Consider the following 20,963-nt stretch of genomic DNA (forward strand, 5'->3'; position numbering starts at 1 on the left):
GCAGTGTACCATCTTTAGTTTAGTTTAAAGATACAGCGTGGAAACAGGTCCAGCGACCCACTGAGTCCGCGCCGACCAGTGATCCCCGCACACTAACACTATCCTACACACACTAGGGACAAATTGCAATTTCACCGAAGCCAATTAACATTCAAACCTGTACGTCTTTGGAATGTGGGAGGAAACTGGAGAAAACCCACGCAGGTCACGGGGAGAACGTACAAACTCCGTACAGACAGCACCAGTGGTCTGAATCAAACCCGGGTCTCTGGCGCTGTGAGGCAGCAACTCTACCGCTGCACCACCCTGCCACCCTAAATTTCTCTGGAAGAAATGTACAGGTGATGTTTTGGGTCAGGACCCTTCTTCAGAATAATGTTGATATTTAAGTAAATTGAAAACCAATGAACTAAAATAGCATTGTTGGTCGCATAAGAAATAATCCTTGCTTTTCCTACACTGTTTATGTTATGACCAAAACTAAGAAATGTGGAAACTTAATGATAATCACAGCAAAGTCTCTTGCATCTACTGTTGGAAACTATTCTAACTTAAGTAATATTCTTTTAGTGATAAGTTAAAACAATGAAATCTCATTTCTTTAAGTTTCTGCACAGAGAAAATCATACATTTTATAATTGCACATGCAACGATGCCCTTTAGACTCTAGAGATACAGTGTGGAATCAGGCCATTTGGCCCATCAAATCCACACCAACCAGCAGACATTAACACTATCCTGCACACTAGGGACAATTTTACCGAAGCCAATTAACCTATAAACTTTACGTCTTTAGAGCGTGAGGGGAAACCAGGGCACCTGGAGAAAACCCACGCGGTCACAGGGAGAACGTACATGCTCTGTGCAGACAGCACCTGTGGTCAGGATTGAACCTAGGTCTCCGGTGCTGTAAGGCAGCAACTCCACCGTCGCGCCATTCTTGTTCTCGCAACTCAAACAAATAGATACTTTCACAACATGTGTTATGTGAAGTTGGTCTCCAGTGTTCAGGCGCCAAATACAGAGTCAGTGTCTGTGTTGGCAAGATAGACACAAAATGCTGGGGTAACTCAGCGGGACCGGTTGCATCACTGGAGAGAAGGAATGGGTGACGTTTCGGGTCGAGACCTGTGTTAGCAAGAACCATGGGGTTATTAGTTAATGAGTGAGTGTGATAACGTTTCCAGTTGGGCACCAGGTCTACTCTTCACTACAATGCATGTCTTGTAGTCCTCCCCATTTCAGATGACTGAAATTGTTGAGCCATTCCCACTATAAACACTGACCATTTCTGAGCAGGTTCCTGGCAAAGTTAATGGTCTAATCTACATCAGGTGCCAATTCTAGGTGCAATTAAAAGTGAATAATTAAAACAACATTCACGCTTCATTTAGTTCATCAATATACAATACAATACAATATTTATTGTCATTTGAACCTCAGTGAGGCTCAAACGAAACTCTGTTTCTACAGCGATACAAACAAAAACGATTTCTACTAGACACACAACCAATTTAATTCACACAAACATCCATCACAATGAACCTCCTCCTCACTGTGATGGAAGGCAAAGTCTTTTCTCTCCCCTGCTCTCCATTTTTCTCCCGATGTTGAAGCCCCAGGCGGGCGCTGGTAAGTCCCACGACCGTTTAAGGCCGTGCAGGGCGATGTACGGCCCCGCTCCAGGTCTAAATGTCACAAAGTTGGAGCCCCAGGCAGGCGCTGGAATGTCCCGCGGCCATTAAAGCCGCGCCGGGCAATATATAAATGTAATGTTTAAGAAAGAACAGATGCTGGTAAATCGAAGGTAGACACAAAATGCTGGGGTAACTCAGCGGGCGAGGCAGCATCTATGGAGAGAAGGAATTAGCGACCTAAAGGGTCTCGACCCAAAATGCCGCCAATTCCTTCTCTCCGTAGATGCTGCCTCACCCAATATAAATACCATGTTGTAGTTGTGAAGACATTGGGAAATCATAAATAATTTCATTGATATTTTGGACATTTACACATTTAAATATCTGTGAACGGAATTGAGCAGACGAAGTGGAGAGGCAAAGATAGCGAGTGTTTGGGAATTTCACTCCATGCTTCATCATTGTGGCGAGCAGCTCGGTGGCACAGTGGTAGTGTTGCTGCTTTATAGCGCCAGAGACGCGGGTTCGATCCTGACTACAGGTGCTGTCTTCAGACTGAAGAAGGTTCCCGACCTGAAACATCACCTATCCATCACCTCCAGAGATGCTGCCTGATCCATTGAGTAACTCCAGCACTTTGTGTCTCGTAACCTCTCGGCCCCTCCTCAGAAGGATTTTCAAAACTGGGTAGTTTTCCTAAATTCATGTTCGTAAGTGATAGGAGCAGAATTGGGCCATTCTGCCAATGTGTCTCCGATCATGGCTGATCTATCTCTCCCTGTCAACCCCATTCTCCTGTCTTCTCCCCATAACCCCTGACACTCCTACTAATCAAAGATCTGTCAATTTGTGCCTTAAAAATATCCATAGACTTTGCCTCCATAGCCGTCTGTGGCAATGAATTCCACAGATTCACCACACTCTGACTTAAGAAATCCATCCTCATCTCCTTTCTACAGGAATGGCCTTTTATTCTGAGCCTATGGCCTCTGGACGGTATAGTTTTAAGGTGATAAGTAGAAGAATTAAGAGGGATTTAAGAGGATCAGAGTGATTGATATTTGAAATATGCTGCTAGATGAGGTGGGATAAGATATTGTGTTTACGAGGCATTTAGGCAGACACAGAAGGAGGAACTCAGCGGGGCAGGCAGCATCTCTGGAGAGAAGGAATGGGCGATGTTTTCGGGTTGAAACGTCACCCATTCCTTCTCTCCAGATGTGCTGCCTGTCCCGCTGAGTTACTCCAGCTTTTTGTGTCTATCTTTGGTTTAAACCAGCATCTGCAGTTCCTTCCTACACAAGGCACAGAAGGATATGGGTCCGAATGGGAACATATGGGATGAGTATAAATGGGCAAAATGGTTGACATGAGCATGGTGGGTCGAAGGGCCTGTTTCTGTACTACACTATTCTGAGTCCTGATTGTCATTGATTAATGATTATCAGATATTTTAAACCATGCATATACCTATTAACATTATAGTTGGAATAGAGGTCAGTGATGTACCCCAAACTTGTACCTCTCACTACTCCAGTGAATGTTGCAGATGGTATCATATGTTAGTTTAGTTTATTTAGTTTAGAGATACAGTGCAGAAACAGGCCCTTCGGCCCACCGAGTCCGTGCTGGCCAGCGATCCCCATACACTAGCACTATCCTGCACACTAGGGACAATTTACAATTCCCACCCAAACCAATCAACCTACAAACCTGCACGTCTTTGGAGTGTGGGGGGAAACCGGAGCACCCGGAGAAAACCTATCTGGTCACGGGGGAACGTAAAAACTCCGCGCAGACAGCACCCGTAGTCAGGATCGAACCTGGGTCTCTGGCGCTGTGAGGCTGAACTTCAAGCTTCGAGTTAATGGCCAGCTTCATGACATTTTAGTCAGAAATGAGTGGAAATAAAGATTTCCTTTTATTGAGGCATCTCTCACACTGGGGTTTCGTCTGATATTGCATCTGGGATGTTTTATATATGCAAGTTGTTGCTGGAATGGTGGAACCACTGTGACCAGTTTGCATCTCTGTGGCATGGTATTGGGAAGGAGAAGCTGGCCAAGTGGTGTCAATGCTTCTCTGTAAAGACAGGTGAAGTAGCGGCTACTTTCAAAGTCATCTTAGACACAAAATGCTGGAGTAACTCAGCGGGACAGGCGGCATCTCTGGAGAGAAGGAATGGGTGACGTTTCAGATCGAGACTCTTCTTCAGACTGATGACAGGGGTGTGGCCGTGTTTTTTTTTCAGACAGAGACGCTGCCTGTCCCTCTGAGTTACTCCAACATTTTGTGTCTATCTTTGATTTAAACCAGCAGTTTAAGGCAGTTCCTAAACTAGGCAGTTCCTTCCTACACATTCAAAGTCGTCTTGTTGAGTCTCGTTGTCTGTAATCCGTTTCACCTAGTCCACAGCTCTATGACTTCCAACCTATTTCAATGCTGAGGCATCTATTGCTGAAGAAAGCAAAGCTTATTTTAAAAATAGACTTCTAGCTTCTAAGGCAACGTTCTAGATAGTAAGCCAGAATGAAATGGCCCCTGTATTTGCTTTCAGCATTGACGATATCTGCAGTGAAACAGATTGCAATATATTGTGTAAAAAAAAACCTGACTGGATCCATCTCATTGTCTTTCACTTGTTTTCACCCAGCCCACAGTTAGCAACGGCCTGTTCCATTATCATCGTCACTTGTTTGCATACCTTTCATGAATTTCTTCTATATCTTTCTATATTGGTGTCTATATCTCTCGTTTCCCTTTCCCCTGACTTTCAGTCTGAAGAAGGGACTCGACCCAAAACGGCACCTATTCCTTTTTCCCAGAGATGGGAAATACAACTTAAAACAACTATCTGAATTAGGAATTGTGTGGGGCTGAGAAGCAACTCATTTTAAGCTCTGGCTAATAACTTGCAATAATGTATTGTGTCCACCAGGGGACGCTACAGGAGTATGTTGGAGCCATTCCAAGTACCAAATCTGCTGGAAATTAATTTAATAACTCACTGACACTCTCTCTCTCACCCTCTCCCTCTCTCTCCCACCCTCACTCTCTCTCCCCCCTCATATTCTCTCTCACTTTCACCCTCTCTCTCACACTCCCTCCACTCTCTCTCTCCCCCTCCACTCTCTCTCTCACCCTCTAACTCTCTCACCCACTCTATCTCTCACCCTCACTACCTCCCACTCTCTCACCCTCTCTCTCCCCCACTCACTCACACACTCTCTCTTCCTCACCCTCCATCTCTTTCACCCTCTTACCCTCTACCCCGTCTCTCTCACCCTCTCCCTCTCTCCCTCTCTAGCCCCTCTCTATCTCTCACCCCCACTCACTCTTTCTCCCTCTCTCTCTCTCTCTCCAAATCTCCATAGAACATAGAACATAGGTGCAGGAGGAGGCCATTCGGCCCTTCGAGCCAGCACCGCCATTCATTGTGATCATGGCTGATCGTCCCCTATCAATAACCCGTGCCTGCCTTCTCCCCATATCCCTTCACTCCACTAGCCCCTAGAGCTCTATCTAACTCTCTCTTAAATCCATCTAGTGATTTGGCCTCTACTGCCCTCTGCCATCTCTCTTTTTCTATCTCTCTCTCTCTCTCTCTCTCACTCTCCTTTACATCCACATTAGTCTGGCAGGACATTCGGCTTTGTGAGAGGCCGGCACCAAAATAACTTGAATGTTGGAGTCTGACCTGGGGAACACGCACGACAACATTTACCATCAATGCACAAATAATGTGCAAAGTGTGATTTTCATATGAATCATGCTTTACTAACATTCAAAAAATCTTGCCTTGTAGACACTTTGAGGCAAAGATCTCGCCCTGAACAAGTGATGGGGAACAGGTTGCCTATAGCAGCTGGGTGCGGCCTGGTGTGAACACATTCCTCCTCTCCACCTTCAGGGCTACACCCATGATGAGCTTCCCTCATGTCGTACACACAACATTTGCCTCAGTCTTTCTCCTTCATGAATATAAAAGAATACTTTCAACTGAAATAATAGAACTGTTCGGATCGTCTGATCTCTGAGAAGCAGGCGGTCAAATATTGAAAACCTACATCGATGTGTTTGAAAGAGAAAAACAAGAGCTAAAAGGATGCATTTTCCTGTTCTTTATGGAGAATAAGAAATCAGAAAATAAGCAAGAGAAGCATTTTCAGACTCGGAGAGTCATGGCCATAGAGCCGCACAGCATGGAAAAAGGCCCTTCAGCCCAACTTGCCCATGCTGACCAAGATGGGCCATCTAGACTAGCCCCACCTACCCACATTTGGCGTATATCCCTCTAAATCATTCCGATCTATGTATCTGTCCAATTGTCTATACATCCACCACCCTCTGTGTGAAAAGAGTAGTTCCTCAGGTTCACGTTAAATCTTTCCCCCCCTCACCTCAAACTAATGTACTCTGGTTCTTGTTTCCCCAAATCTGGGTAAAAGACTCTATGCATATACCCTATCTATTCCCCTCAAGATCTTATACAGTCTATAAGATCACTCCTCATCCTCCTGCACTCCAAGGAATTAACTCCTCGCCTGCCCAACCTCGCCCTGTAGCTCAGGCCCTCAAGTCCTGTGCCTACTCTTCCATTTAATGAGATTGTGGCTGTATCTTTACCTCACCAATAGTCCCGCGTCATTTGATTCACATAATACTTTAAAATCTTTCATTCCCCAATTGGCCTTTTACATCCTCGTGGCTTAGAGAGTATTCTCCGAGTGAAGAAATGTCTTCCCATCTCTGTCCCGAATGGCTGACCCCTTTATTTAGGGACAGTGACCCCTTGATCTAGAGAAATTGAAAGGTGGCACAGTTGCTGTCTTTACAGTGCCAGAGACCATGGATATGCAGGGAACTGACGGATATGAATCACTTGCAGGCAAGATGAGATTAGTTTAAGTTGGCATCATGTTCAGCATTGGCACTGTAGGCCGAAGGGCCTGCTACTGTGCCGTGCTGTGCTATCTTCCACGTAAGGCCCAAATTCCACCATCTTCTGTTGCTCGGCACACTGCCAGGATAAATGAATCCTGGGTGGACAGGTCACAAGGTCATTGGGAATAGGAGTAGAATTAGGCCATTTGGCCCATCAAGTCTACTCTGCCATTAAATAATAGCTGATCTGTCTCACCCTCCTAACCCCAATCTCCTGCCTTCTCCCCATAACCTCTGACACCTGTCCTAATCAAAAATCTATCCATCTCTGCCTTGAAAATATCCACTGACTTGGCCCCCACAGCCTTCTGTGGCAAAGAATTCCACAGATTCACCACTCTCTGTCTAAAGAAATTTCTCCCCATCTCCTTCCTAAAAGAACATCCTTTAATTCTGAGGCGATGACCACTAGTCCTAGACTCTCCCACTAGTGGAAATATCCTCTCCACATCCACTCTATCCAAGCCTTTCACTACTCTGTACGTTTCAATGAGGTTCCCCCTTACTCTTCTAAACAGGAGGGTGAAAGTGTCCCTGAGAGTTGGCGTTGAGGGTTGATTAGGGGGGAGGTCACTGTGGTGCAGCGGTGGAGTTGCTGCCTTACAGCGAAGGCAGCACCGGAGACCCGGGTGCGATCCCGACTACGGGTGCTGTCTGTAGGGAGTTTGCACGTTCTCCCCGTGACCTGCGTGGGTTTTCTCCGAGATCTTCGGTTTCCACCCACACTCCAGAGACGTACAGGTTTGTAGGTTAATTGGCTTTGGTAAAAGTAAAAATTGTCCCTAGTGAGTGTAGGATAGTGTTAATGTGCGGGGATCGCTGGTCGGCGCGGAAGGAAGGTGCTGTTTCCGCGCTGTATCTCTAAACTAAACTAAAACTAAGCGTGTGATGGGGCAGAGTTGGACAATTGTGGAGGAAGGCAGTTGTAGGTGGATGAGGTCGACTCAGGCCAGGCCAAGGATTTATTTGGCTGCGGCATTGAGCATGTGTGCACTTGACTTGAGTGCAATGGATGCTTCAGATACTTGACTATTACCGTCTGTCCGAAAGGATTTATTTAGTGACTAGTTCATGAGGCAGATGAGTGCTGTGACACACAGGGTATGTGAAATAATGAGGAAAAACAGGTGGGATTTTGGTGAGCGATTGAGTGACATTGTTAGGTTGTCATTAGAATGGCACCATTTTCCCCTTCGCTTATGTTTGACTATCTCCGGCTATGGACATATTTTTGTTGCAATCAACCCTCATGACAAAGTCCACTGCAATGCTAAATGCAGCACGCAGCATTGGAAACCTATTGTGGTTCCGACAAAATTGGTCCATAACTAAACCTCTACATAGGGCTTAGTTTAGTTTAGAGTTACAGCATGGAAACAGGCTCTTCGGCCCACCGAGTCCGCGACCACCATCGATCACCCCTTCACACTAGTCGTTTGTTATCCCACTTTCTCATCCGCTCCCTAACATGTGGGATGTGGGAGGCAACCGGAGCATCCCGAGGAAAGCCACGTGGCCACAGTCAGAACGTGCAAACTCCACACAGACAGTAGCCGAGGTCAGAATTAAAGCCGGGTCTCAGGCGCTGTGAGGCAGCAGCTCTACCATAGAAACATAGACATAGATATAGAAAATAGGTGCAGGAGTAGGCCATTCGGCCCTTCGAGCCTGCACCACCATTCAATATGATCATGGCTGATCATCCAACTCAGTATCCTGTAGCTGCCTTCTCTCCATACCCCCTGATCCCTTTAGCCACAAGGGCCACATCTAACTCCCTCTTAAATATAGCCAATGAACTGGCCTCAACTACCTTCTGTAACAGAGAATTCCACAGATTCACCACTCTCTGTGTAAAAAATGATTTTCTCATCTCGGTCCTAAAAGACTTCCCCCTTATCCTTAAACTGTGACCCCTTGTTCTGGACTTTCCCAACATCGGGAACAATCTTCCTTCATCTAGCCTGTCCAACCCATTAAGAATTTTGTAAGTTTCTATAAGATCCCCCCACAATCTTCTAAATTCTAGCGAGTACAAGCCGAGTCTATCCAGTCTTTCTTCATATGAAAGTCCTGACATCCCAGGAATCAGTCTGGTGAACCTTCTCTGTACTCCCTCTATGGCAACAATGTCTTTCCTCAGATTAGGAGACCAAAACTGAGGAAAGACATTGACCAGCTGTGCCAATGGACAGTTTGCCAAGATGCAGCTGGCAAGGTGAACCTCTTCACATTAGTTGATTATGTCTGTTGACCAAAGTGGGACTTTTCAGAGATTTGAGACTTTAAAGATGCAAGATGATGCTAGAACATGGCGAGTCCTTGCATTAATCTGAAGAAGGGTCCCAACCTGAAACGCCACCTATCCGTGTTCTCCAGAGATGCTGCCTGACCCGCTGAATTACTCCAGCACATTGTGTCCAACCTACTCGGTCTCTTGGTGGTGATCTGTGAGTCATATCTACCACATGCAGATGGTGTTTGACTGAAGAAGATCACAAGGTCATAAATCATAAGTGATAGGAGCAGATTTAGGCCACTCGGCCCATCAAGTCTACTCCGTCATTCAATCATGGCGGATCTTTCTCTCCTTCCTAACCCCATTCTCCTGCCATTCTTCTACCCCCATAACCTCTGACACCTGTGTACTAATCTAAAATCTATCTATCTCTGCCTTAAAAAAATCCACTGACTTGGGGTCCACAGCCTTCTGTGGCAAAGAATTCCACAGTTTCATCACCTTCGACCCGAAACGTCGCCCATTCCTTTTCTCCAGAGATGCTGCCTGTCCCGCTGAGTTACTCCAGTTTTTTGTGTCTACCTTCTGGTGTTTGACTACGGCAGCCTGTGTAGTGACACTGTCCACTCTGACCTTTCCATTCCCACCAGGAGAGAGTGTGTCATCTGCTGCTATAAGGTCGAGGCCTGGATTTTATCACCTGCTGTATTGTAACCACAGCCTACAGCCCAGTATAGTGTGGAGCCCACAATGACCAAAGTCAGCTTAGTTTAGTTTAGTTTAGAGATACATACAGAAACAGGCCCTTCAGCCCACCTAGTCCGTGCCAACCAATGATCCCTGCACATTAACACTATCCTACACACATACTACACACACACACTATCATTACACATACACACAAGGGGCAATTTACAATTGGACCAAGCCAATTAACCTACAAATCTGTACGTCTTTGGAGTGTGGGAGAAAACCGGATCACCCGGAGAAAACCCACGCAGGTCACGGTGAGACTGTACAGACAGCATCCATAGACAGGATCGAACCCGGGTCTCTGGCGCTGTGAGGCAGCAACTCAACCGCTGCGCCACCGTGCCGCACAATCCCCACTCTCAGAGAATGCCAAGACATGAAACGAGGAGTGGGAGAGATTCAAATTAGATGGGGTTGCTCACTCCCACCCCAAATGATGTCACCTGCTAGATTTAACAAGAACAGCCCTCCCTCTCTCTCTCTCTATCTGCTACACATGGCTCAGTAACCTTGGATTCAAAATTATTCCTCCATATGTTTTTTTTTGGGTGCTCCACAGAATCTAACACTCAAACCTTGAACTTATTAATGGACAGAGCCAGCATCTGTCAGCGGCGTTGGTGACTCACAAAGTGAACTACAGACTTTTCTGGTCAGCCGATCTAATTTCAACATACTTGAGTTCCCTTCCTGAAGGTTAAATGGGTTAAATCAATCTGTTTTTTTTTCCAGTCATGATCGAGCTTGCCCAGGGCTGCCGGAATCTGTTTCTCTGCAAATCACTCGAGGTGATTCTGATGAAGCACATAAAAGGATAGCTTTGAAAAATCTTCTAGATTCCTGTGAGCCTGGAACACCATATATAGTCTTTCTGGAAGTTGGGCCAGTGTTTTAGAAGTCTTTTTGCGTTCGTTTTTTTTGTCCAATTTCAAAGTGAAATAACATGGGTGCTAAAAAAATTCTCTTTTGAAGCTAATGTTACCAAATGAAACAAAGAAACAGTGCAGAAAGCAAACTGTTGAAGGAATTTAGCAGGTCAGGCAACATCTTATTTAGTTTAGTTTAGAGATACATGTCTGGAAACAGGCCTTTCAGCCCACCGAGTCTGAGCTGACCGGCGATCCCTGCACACTAACATTATCCTACACACACACACACACACACACTAGGGACAATTTACAATTTTACCAAGCCAAGCCAAATAGCCTACAATCCTGTATGTCTTTAGAGTGTGGGAGGAAACCGGGACGCCCGGAGAAAACCCTCGCAGGGAGAAACGTACAAACTCCGTACAAGCAGCACCCATAGTCAGGATCGAACCCGGGACTCTGGCGTTGTAAGGCAGCAATTCTACCGCTGCGCCACTGTGCCACCTTTGTGGAGGGAAAGGAATATAGAAGATAGAACAGTGCAGCACAGGAACAGGCCCTTCGGCCCACAATGTTTGCACAGAACATGAGGCCAAGTTAAAATGATCTCATCTGCATGTGCATGAGCCATATCTTGCACTTCCAAGTGCCTGACCTAAAAGTCTCGAGCTTAGAGATATGACAATAAAACACTCTTAGGCAATAGACAATAGGTGCAGGAGTAGGCCATTTAGCCCTTTGAGCCAGCACTGCCATTCAATGTGATCATGGCTGATCATCCCCAATCAGTACCCTGTTCCTGCCTTCTCCCCATATCCCCTGACTCCGCTATTTTTAAGAGCCCTATCTAGCTCTCTCTTGAAAGCAACCAGAGAACCTGCCTCCGCTGCCCTCTGCGGCAGAGAATTCCACAGACTCACCAATCTCTGTGAGAAAAAGTGTTTCCTCGTCTCCTTTCTAAATGGCTTACTCCTTATTCTTAAACTGTGGCCCCCGGTTCTGGACTCCCCCAACCACGGGAACATGTTTCCTGCCTCTAGCGTGTCCAAGCCCTTAACAATCTTATATGTTTCAATGAGATCCCCTCTCATCCTCTTGACTCGTGTGAGTTACAGCATGGAGGGGCAGGCCCTTCGATGCACTGAGTCCACTCCAGCCATCGATCGCTGGTTCGTACGAGTTCTATAACATCCCACCTTCTCACCCACCCACTCCCTGCACATCAGCTGGGTGTTAGGGGTGAGAGCCTGGGGTGGGACTGGAGCAGGCAGGTGATATGTGGATCCAGGTAAGGAAGAGTTAATGCTTGGGAAGATGGACCTTGACCTGAAACATCACCCATCCCTTCTCTCCAGAGATGCTACCTGTCACGCTGAGTTACTCCAGCATTTTATCTCTATCTATTGGTTGATTAGGATAACCAGTGCTGGAGGTGTTAAAATATTCCTCGCTTATCTTAAAACCCCTCGAGTTTGACATTTCTACCCTGGGGGAAAAAGGTAGTGACTGCCTCCTCTATCTATGCCTCTCATGGTTTAATATACATCTATCAGGTCTCCCCTCAACATCCATTCTAGTTTGCCCATCCTCTCATTACAGGTAATACCCTCAAATCCAGGCAGCATTCTGGTAAATTTGGTCTCAAATCTACTCCACTGCTCAGAAAAACTAATCAGGATTCAAGATTCAAGAGAGTTTATTGTCATGTGTCCCTGATAGGACAATTAAATTCTTGCTTTGCTTCAGCACAACAGAACATAGTAGGCATTGACTACAAAACAGATCAGTGTGTCCATATACCATTATATAAATATATACACACATGAATAAATAAACTGATAAAGTGCAAATAATAGATAATGGGCTATTAATGTTCAAAGTCTTGTCCGAGCCAGGATTAATAGCCTGATGGCTGTGGGGAAGTAGCTATTCCTGAACCTGGTCGTTGTAGTCTTCAGGCTCCTGTACCTTCTACCTGAAGGTGGCGGGGAGATGAGTGTGTGGCCAGGATGGTGTGGGTCCTTGATGATGCTGCCAGCCTTTTTGAGGCAGCGACTGCGATAGATCCCCTCGATGGTAGGGAGGTCAGAGCAGATGATGGGCAGTCCTGGCCTTAACTCCCGTTTCTATCTCTTTCTCTCATCCCCTTGGACTTCCGTGGAGTTTAAATGTCAACCTTGAGCTTGAATATTTCGCTTTCTCCACCTCTTCAGCTCCCTGGGCATGAACTCCAACAAAATGATTAGCATCTGAGAGATTGAAAATCCCCCAACCTCCAATCTAAATGGGCAACACCTTGATCTGAAACTATTCCTCTTGGCTCTAGATGCCCCCCACTAGGAGAAGAATCTCTTCGACATCTACTCTTCCGTCCCACTCATGTTCATGTTTCATTTCCATTTTGCACCCCCTCTCTCTCCGTCCCTCCCCAACGCTGGTCGTTGTCCTAGTCTCACTGTCGTCCTCTTGAACTTCACTGTCTGTATAACTCGTTATCCTTCTACCATCAGGCTGAAGAAGGGCCTCGACCCTAAACGTCACCTATTGCTTTTCTCCAGAGATGCTGCCTAACCCGCTATGTTACTCCAGCATCTTGTGTCTATTCACAGTAGCACAAACCAGCCCTGCTGTCAAAGCTTAGAGTTCAACTGGTAACGTGGCATTATCTTGGAAAATGTGCTTATTTTACACTGTAGGAGCTTTCATTTATGTGTAACCTTGAGATAAATAGTAGTTGTAAATATTTGTTATCTTTTAATTGATGCACTTCAACTCTTTCCTGCATTACAGCCAATGGAGAGCAAGGCAAGAAAAAAATTGCTCGTGCATGGAGTAATTTTTAGCCTGCCTATGGTCGCAAAAAAGATATTTCTTTTAATGGACAAACTTTGGGCGGCATGGTGGCGCAGCGGTAAAGCACCAGAGTCCTGGGTTCGATCCTGACTACGGGTACTGTCTGTACGGAGTTTGCATGTTATCCCTGTGACCTGCGTGGGTTTTCTCTTCAGTTTCCTCCCACACTCGAAAGACGTACAGGTTTGTAAGTTAATTGGCTTGGTATAATTGTAAAGTTGTCCCTAAATAATAATAATAATAATAATAATAATAATAAATACTTTATTGATCCCCTCAGGGAAATTCAGATGTCCAGAAGCCCCCAACCAACAAACCCACAGATTCAAAACGAACGCAGACAGAAAATACATAGAATACAATGTGGACACTACCTGAGAGCAATAAATACTTAAAAAGACCAATAATTAACAATTAAAAATTAAAAATTGCAAAATGCATCCCCCTACAGCCTAGCGGTCCGAATTATAAAATCTAATGGCTGCAGGGGTGAAGGATCTCCTGAACCGCTCCGTTCTACAGGGCAGGGAGAGGAGCCGGTTGTTGTTCCGAGTGCTCTTTTGACTCTCCAGAATTACATGGAGGGGATGCCCGGGGTTTTTCAGGATGACCTGCACCTTGTGCCTCATACGCCTCTCAAGCACATCCATCCCAGAGTCTACTCTCCCCTCCAGCACTGAGCTAGCTCGATTAACCAGTTTGACCAGCTTCTTGTCGTTTTTTGCACTAATGCTGTTGCCCCAGCAGACGACAGCGTAGAAAATAACACTTGCAACCACAGTGTTGTAAAACATGTGCAGCATATCATTACACACATTGAAGGATTTGAGCCTTCTGAGGGAAAAGAGTCTGCTCTGGCCTTTTTTGTAGAGGGAGTCAGAGTTGACAGACCAGTCCAGTTTGTTATCGAGGTGCACTCCAAGGTATTTATATGTCTGCACCACCTCAATGTCAGCCCCTGCAGCGTTGACCGGCTGAAGGGGGAGCTTGGACCTGCCAAAGTTAACCACCATCTCTTTAGTCTTAGTTGTGTTCAGGATGAGACAGTTCTCTTCACTCCAGGCACAAAAGGCACTGGTCAAGTTCCTGTATTCCTCCTCCTGCCCGTTCCTTACACATGCCACATTCGCTGTACCATCTGAATATTTCTGTACGTGGCATGTGTCAGACTTATAGTTAAAGTCTGCTGTATACAGGGTGAAGAGGAACGGGGCCAGAACCGTTCCCTGTGGGGCTCCAACATTGCACACCACTGTGCCAGAGACACTGTCCCCCAGCTTGACAAACTGTGGTCGACCCGTCAGGTAGTCGTATATCCAGGAGATAAATGTGGAATCCACCCCCATCTTCTTAAACTTGTCATTCAGAATCAGGGGTTGGATGGTGTTGAACGCACTTGAGAAGTCGAAGAACATAATCCTCACATAGCCACTGGGTTTGTCCAAAAAGGAGTAGATCCGGTGCAGCATGTAGAGGACTGCGTCATCCACGCCTAATGTTCTCCTAGTGTGTGTAGGATAGTGTTAATGTACGGGGATCGCTGGTCGCTGCAGACTCGGTGGGCCGAAGGGCCTGTTTCCATGCTGTACCTCTAAACTAAAGCATTAAACACAAAGTGTGGAAGTACGTCAGCGGGTCTGGCAGCATCTATATCAATCAAATCCTTCCTTGTGGCACTATAACAGGCTTGTAAACACAATATATGTAGATAAGATATAACAAAGAGAAAATAACCACAATAGCTCTAGGGGCTAGTGGAGTCAAGGGATATGGGGAGAAGGCAGGCACGGGTTATTGATAGGGGACGATCAGCCATGATCACAATGGAGCAGCTCTCCAGAGGGTGATAAAAACTGCCCAGGGTATCATTGGACTCCCCCTGCCCCCTCTGGAGGACATTTACCACTGCAGATGCCGCAGCAGGACCTGTAATATCGTGAAAGACATTACACATCCTTGTCACCACCTTTTCACACTGCTGCCCTCAGGAAAAAGGTACAGGTCGCTAAAGTCACGCACTGCCAGACTCAAGAACAGCTTTTACTCATCAGCAATCTTGGAACTGAACTCTGTCTCGGGTATGGGGGTTATGGGGAAGGAGGGGGGGGTGGGAGACAGTGTTAATTTATGTAAATGTGAATCCATGGGTGGGTTTGGGGAGGGAGGGAGTGTAAAAAGTATATGTGAATGTTTGAAGTTCTTTTAAATGGAGAGACACAGTAATCTCGTTGTATGTGACACATGCAATGACAATAAAGCATTCTGATTCTGATTCTGATTCTGAATGGCTGTGCTGGCTCGAAGGGCCGAATGTCCTCCTCCTGCACCTGTTTTCTATGTTTCTAATACCAGTGCAAAAATCCCAGTCCTTAGTGCAATCAAAGACATTCCACAGGAGTTCATAGTTGATGTTTATACGAAAGATGTTGTCAAGCTGGAAAGGGTACAAAGAAGATCTTCGAGGATGTTGCCAGGACTAGAGGGTGTGAGCTATAGGGAGAGGTTGAGTAGGCTGGGATTCCAGTCCCTGGAGTGCAGGAGGATGAGGGGTGGTCATATAGAGGTGTACAAAATCATGAGAGGAATAGATCGGGTAGATCCACAGAGTCTCTTGCCCAGAGTAGGTGAATCAAGGACCAGTGGACATAGGCTTAAGATTTAATAGGAATCTGAGGGATAACATTTTCATACAAAGGTTGGTGGGTGTATAAAACAAGCTGCCCGAGGAGGTAGTTGAGGCTGGGACTATCCCAACGTTTAAGAAGCAGTTAGACAGGTACATGGATAGGACAAGTTTGGAGGGATTATGGACCAAGCGCAGGTAGGTGGGATTAGTGTATCTGGTTTATATTGGCCAGTGTGGGCAAGTTGGGCTGAAGGGCCTGTTTCCACACTGTATCATTCTATGACTCTATGATGCTAGTGTTGTTTCTTGTTCAAGAGCACTGTCTGTTGGTTGTTGGGAAGAACCTGGTGGTCACAGTTTTCAGACTCCTCTACCTCTTCCCAATGGTAGGAGTGCAATGAGAGTGTGGGCAGGGTGGTGTGGGTCTTTGCAGGGGGAATTTCCTCCTATGACTGTAGAAATGAGTTTATACATCTGGATTAGTCTATCACTAGATGTAAACTGAAGCGGTAAACCGTTGAAATAAATTGGAGCCCAATAGTTTCAATGCTGAGTCACTCGTGTCAAGACTCATTTATAGAAGTTTTCTTTTCAATAAGAAAGGCGTGCAGTCATTCAGAAAATGTAATTGATTGATCTGGGTAGGACAAACCATCCCGTGAGTGTGACCAGCAGATAGTCACTAACGTAGATTTATTCTGTGAATATAGACACAAGAAGCTGGAGTAACTCGACTGGGTCAGGCAGCATCACTGGAGAAAAGGAATAGATGACGTTTCGGGTCGAGTCCCTTCTTCAGACTTCAGTCCTTCTCTCCAGAGATGCTGTCTGACCCACAGAGTTACCCCAGCTTTTTGTGTCTATCTTCGGTTTAAACCAGCATCTGCAGTTCCTTCCTTCACATTTTGACTGATTCCGTGAGTCAGGTCATTTTCACAAGGATTGTTCACTTGGGGATAAACATGTACTTCACGAGATTATCTCCCCACTCCAACAAACATTAATACTTGTACTTAACTTGTACTTAATCTAAGATTCTGCTTCTGTATAGTAATATATTTACTGAAATGTATGCCTAAAATAATTTCACTTGGTACATGTGACAAAAAAGTACCATTGAACTTGCAAAATGCCCTCAAATGTAGTACAACCACTTACATTGTTACTCAAGTACTTAACCTTTATTACTCATTGTTACTTAAGTACTTACAATCTACATTGTTACTTAAGTTACTCAAGTACTTAGGAAGAGCATCACATAGAAACATAGAAAATAGGTGCAGGAGTAGGCCATTCGGCCCTTCGAGCCTGCACCGCCATTCAATATGATCATGGCTGATCATCCAACTCAGTATCCTGTACCTGCCTTCTCTCCATACCCCCTGATCCCTTTAGCCACAAGGGCCACATCTAACTCCCTCTTAAATATAGCCAATGAACTGGCCTCAACTACCTTCTGTGGCAGAGAATTCCAGAGATTCACCACTCTATGTGTAAACAATGATATTCTCATCTCTGTCCTAAAAGGCTTCCCCCTTATCCTTAAACTGTGATCCCCTTGTTCTGGACTTCCCCAACATTGGGAACAATCTTCCTGCATCTAGCCTGTCCAACCCCTTAAGAATTTTGTAAGTTTCTATAAGATCCCCCCTCAATCTTCTAAATTCTAGCGATTACAGCAAAAAGACTGCATGATTACAATCACGTCTTCCATGGCGTGCAGGTACAGGAGAGAGGGACTAATGTTTAGATAAAGGGAATAACGTTTAGATAGAGGGTGTAACATTTGGCAAACCAGCATCTGCAGTTCCTTGTTTTTCACTGAAAGCCCACCATGTCAGTTGAGAAATTTAAATTCGGCATCAAATAGATTTGGAATTTAAAAAAGAGAATAATAGAAGCCATGAAAATACTAGATGGCTATTAAAAAAATCAGCTTTATCTAAGGCCTGTGGTGGGAACAAAGAAGAAGGGAATACTAATATTTCAGCGCACTCTTTTTAAGGTGAGGGGGGGAAAAGATTTAATAGGAACCTGAGGGGTAACATTTTTTTACACAAAGGGTGGTGGGTGCATGGAACGAGTTGCCAGAGGAGGTAGTTGAGGCAGGAACGGTCATAATGTTTAAGAAACATTTGGACATGTACATGGATAGTGCAGTTTAGTTTATTGTCACGTGTATCGAGGTACAGTGAAAAGCTTTTGTTGCGTGATGAGATAGGTGTGGGCAGATGGCACTAGTGTAGATGGGGCATGTTGGTCGGCGTGGGCAAGTTGAGCCGAAGGGTCTGTTTCCAAGCTGTATGACTCAATGCTATTTCGCATAAGCATTTACAAGTCCACATTCCATTTAAAGTATCAAGAAAATTTAATGGAACCAAAATGTATTCCCCTTTCATGCGTAAAATGGCCATTTTATTTGATATTGATGTTGTGATCTACGATGCTGAAACTAAGACCTCAGTTGCTGATCGTTCTAAACCGTCCTGTTGTTTGGGGTAATGTGTTATTCATGGTGCTCCTCAACTCTGCCTCCTCACTAATGATCAATGAAAGATTACAGTGATAATGATTTTAGACTGTAGACAAAAAATTAAAAAGGGCCGGTGGTGCTTACACAAATTAAAGTGCATACGTTTACAACCAGTGACTGCATTGAAGGCCTTGGAATAGATGTTATTAAATATTAATTAAAAGCAGTGCATTAAAAATGCAGATGCTGGTTGTAGTCAGGGATCCCATATGCCATATGTTCATGTATTATAGCACAAAATAAGTGTTCACGTTAGAATATTAAACGCCATTCCAAACTGAGTGAGGGAAACATGCTTACATCTTTTAAGAAATACCATCTATTTCCTTTCGTGAATTTTATAACATTTTATTAATGAAAATGTACAAAATGATTTAATAACAGAATTCCCATCCAGCTGTTAAAACGCAGTGTTGAGTTTAGTTTAGATACAGTAGGGGAACAAATCCTTTGGCCCACTGAGTCCACATTGAGCATCTGCCACCCATTCACACACTAGTCCTATGTTACCTCCTCACTGTCTCATCCACTCCCTGCATATTAGGGGCAATTTTACAGGTTAAACTACAAACTCGTCTTTGGGATGTGGGAGGAAACTGGAGCACCCGGAGGAAACCCACGCGGTCACGGAAAGAATACGTGCAAACTCCTCACAGACAGCACCCTAGGCCAGGATTGAACCTGGGTCTCTGGCGCTGTGAGGCAGCAGCTCCACCGTGCTGTCCTTTGCTTAACCCTTTTCTGTTCAATCATCCATTAAAGCAGCAGGCAAATGTTGAGGGGCGCTTGTGCTAGAAATAAAATGAATATGTAGCCGAGATTGGGATATGAAGCAGGAGCCTGGAATTAGACGTTACTCTTTAGATTTTAGATACAGTGCGGTAACAGGCCCTTCGGCCCACTGAGTCTGTGCCAACCAGCGATCGCCCATATACTAGTTCTATCCCACCACTAGGGACAATTTACAGAAGCCAATTAAGCTACAAATCTGCACATCATTGGAGTGTGAGAGGCAGCCGGAACACCCGGGGAAAACCCACGCGGTCACGGGGAGAACGTACAAACTCCATACAGACAGCGGCCGTGGTCAGGATCGAACCTGGGTCTCTGGTGCTGTATGGCAGCAACTCTACCGCTGCACCACCGTGCCGAGTTCCTGCTGGTGGGTGCGGGAATATAAGCAGTGTTGGAAGGAGCAGATACTCAGTCAGCAGCTCCTTGAAGGCTTCAGCTAGCTGCAGTGCACTGGTCAACGTCTTGTGTCTGTGCACTGTCAGGGTAGGAAGTCGAGAGGTGAAGGTTGAAACTAATCGCAGCTGAACTTTCAACACGGTAGTTACGAAACGAACAAGTGAAATACTGTATCAGTTGTTATCTTAAGATTGAGTAACACACTGAGAGTGATTACCCTCAGGTGCTGAAGGTCTGGCAGCTTCACCCGAATAAAATACTTCCCAACTTCCTGTAAACCAAAGTAAGTTAACCATATAACAATTACAGCACGGAAACAGGCCATCTCGGCCCTACAAGTCCGTGCCGAACAATTTTTTTCCCTTAGTCCCACCTGCCTGCACTCATACCATAACCCTCCATTCCCTTCTCATCCATATGCCTATCCAATTTATTCTTAAATGATACCAACGAACCTGCCGCCACCACTTCCACTGGAAGCTCATTCCACACCGCTACCACTCTCTGAGTAAAGAAGTTCCCCCTCATGTTACCCCTAAACTTCTATCCCTTAAAAGTTATTCTTATCTGAAGAATGGTCCCAAACCGCAATACCACCTGTCCACAGATGGAGGGGTGTCTCAGTGGCACAGCTTTAGAGTTGCTGCCTTGCAGTGCCAGAGACCCGGGTTCGATCCCGACTATGGGTGCTGTCTGTACAGAATTTGGATGGTCTCCCTGTGACCTGCGTGGGTTTTCTCCAGGTGCTGCCGTTTCCTCCCACACTCCCAAAAACGTGCAGGTTTGTAGGCTGATTGGCTTGGCATAACTCTAAATTCTCCCTAGTGTGTGTAGGATAGTGCTAGTGCACTGGTTGATCGCTGGTCGGCATGGACTCGGTGGGCCGAAGGGCCTGTTTCTGCACTGTATCTTTAAAAGAATTAAAAGTAAAAGATACTGCGTGACTCGTTGAGCTACTCCAGCACTTGGTGCCTATCTTAAGTTATTCTAATCGCAAGCTAACACTGTTTATAACTATAGGATAGAGAAAGGAAGGTGTCCAGCTGCAGGCTTGTCTAGATCGGTGGCAGCAGGTACTTATTCTGCAATTCTGCCTCCTCGCTGTAGGGCAGCACAATGGCACAGCCGGTAGAGCCGCTGTCTCCCAACTCCAGAGATCCTGGTTCGATCCTGACCTCAGGTGCTGTCTACGTGGACTTTCCACAACCTCCTTGCGCCCGCGTGGGTTTCCTCCGGGTGCTCTGGCTTCCTTCCACATCCCAAAGACGTGACTGGTTTGCAGGTTGATTGGCCGCTGTCAATTGTCCCTAGTGTGCAG

General features: G+C 45.6%; 1 long non-coding RNA gene across 1 annotated transcript; it reads right to left on the reverse strand.

Moving 5' to 3' along the window:
• Positions 1–2,860: 2,860 nt before the first annotated feature.
• LOC116982959 lies at positions 2,861–11,080 on the reverse strand. Its single transcript, XR_004414578.1, has 3 exons — positions 10,981–11,080; positions 10,131–10,135; positions 2,861–2,900 (listed from the first exon to the last, which is right to left on the reverse strand). It is a non-coding gene; the product is annotated as an uncharacterized LOC116982959 (long non-coding RNA).
• Positions 11,081–20,963: the final 9,883 nt, after the last annotated feature.

Source organism: Amblyraja radiata, chromosome 17, assembly GCF_010909765.2.
Source record: "Amblyraja radiata isolate CabotCenter1 chromosome 17, sAmbRad1.1.pri, whole genome shotgun sequence".
Lineage (NCBI taxonomy): Eukaryota > Metazoa > Chordata > Chondrichthyes > Rajiformes > Rajidae > Amblyraja > Amblyraja radiata.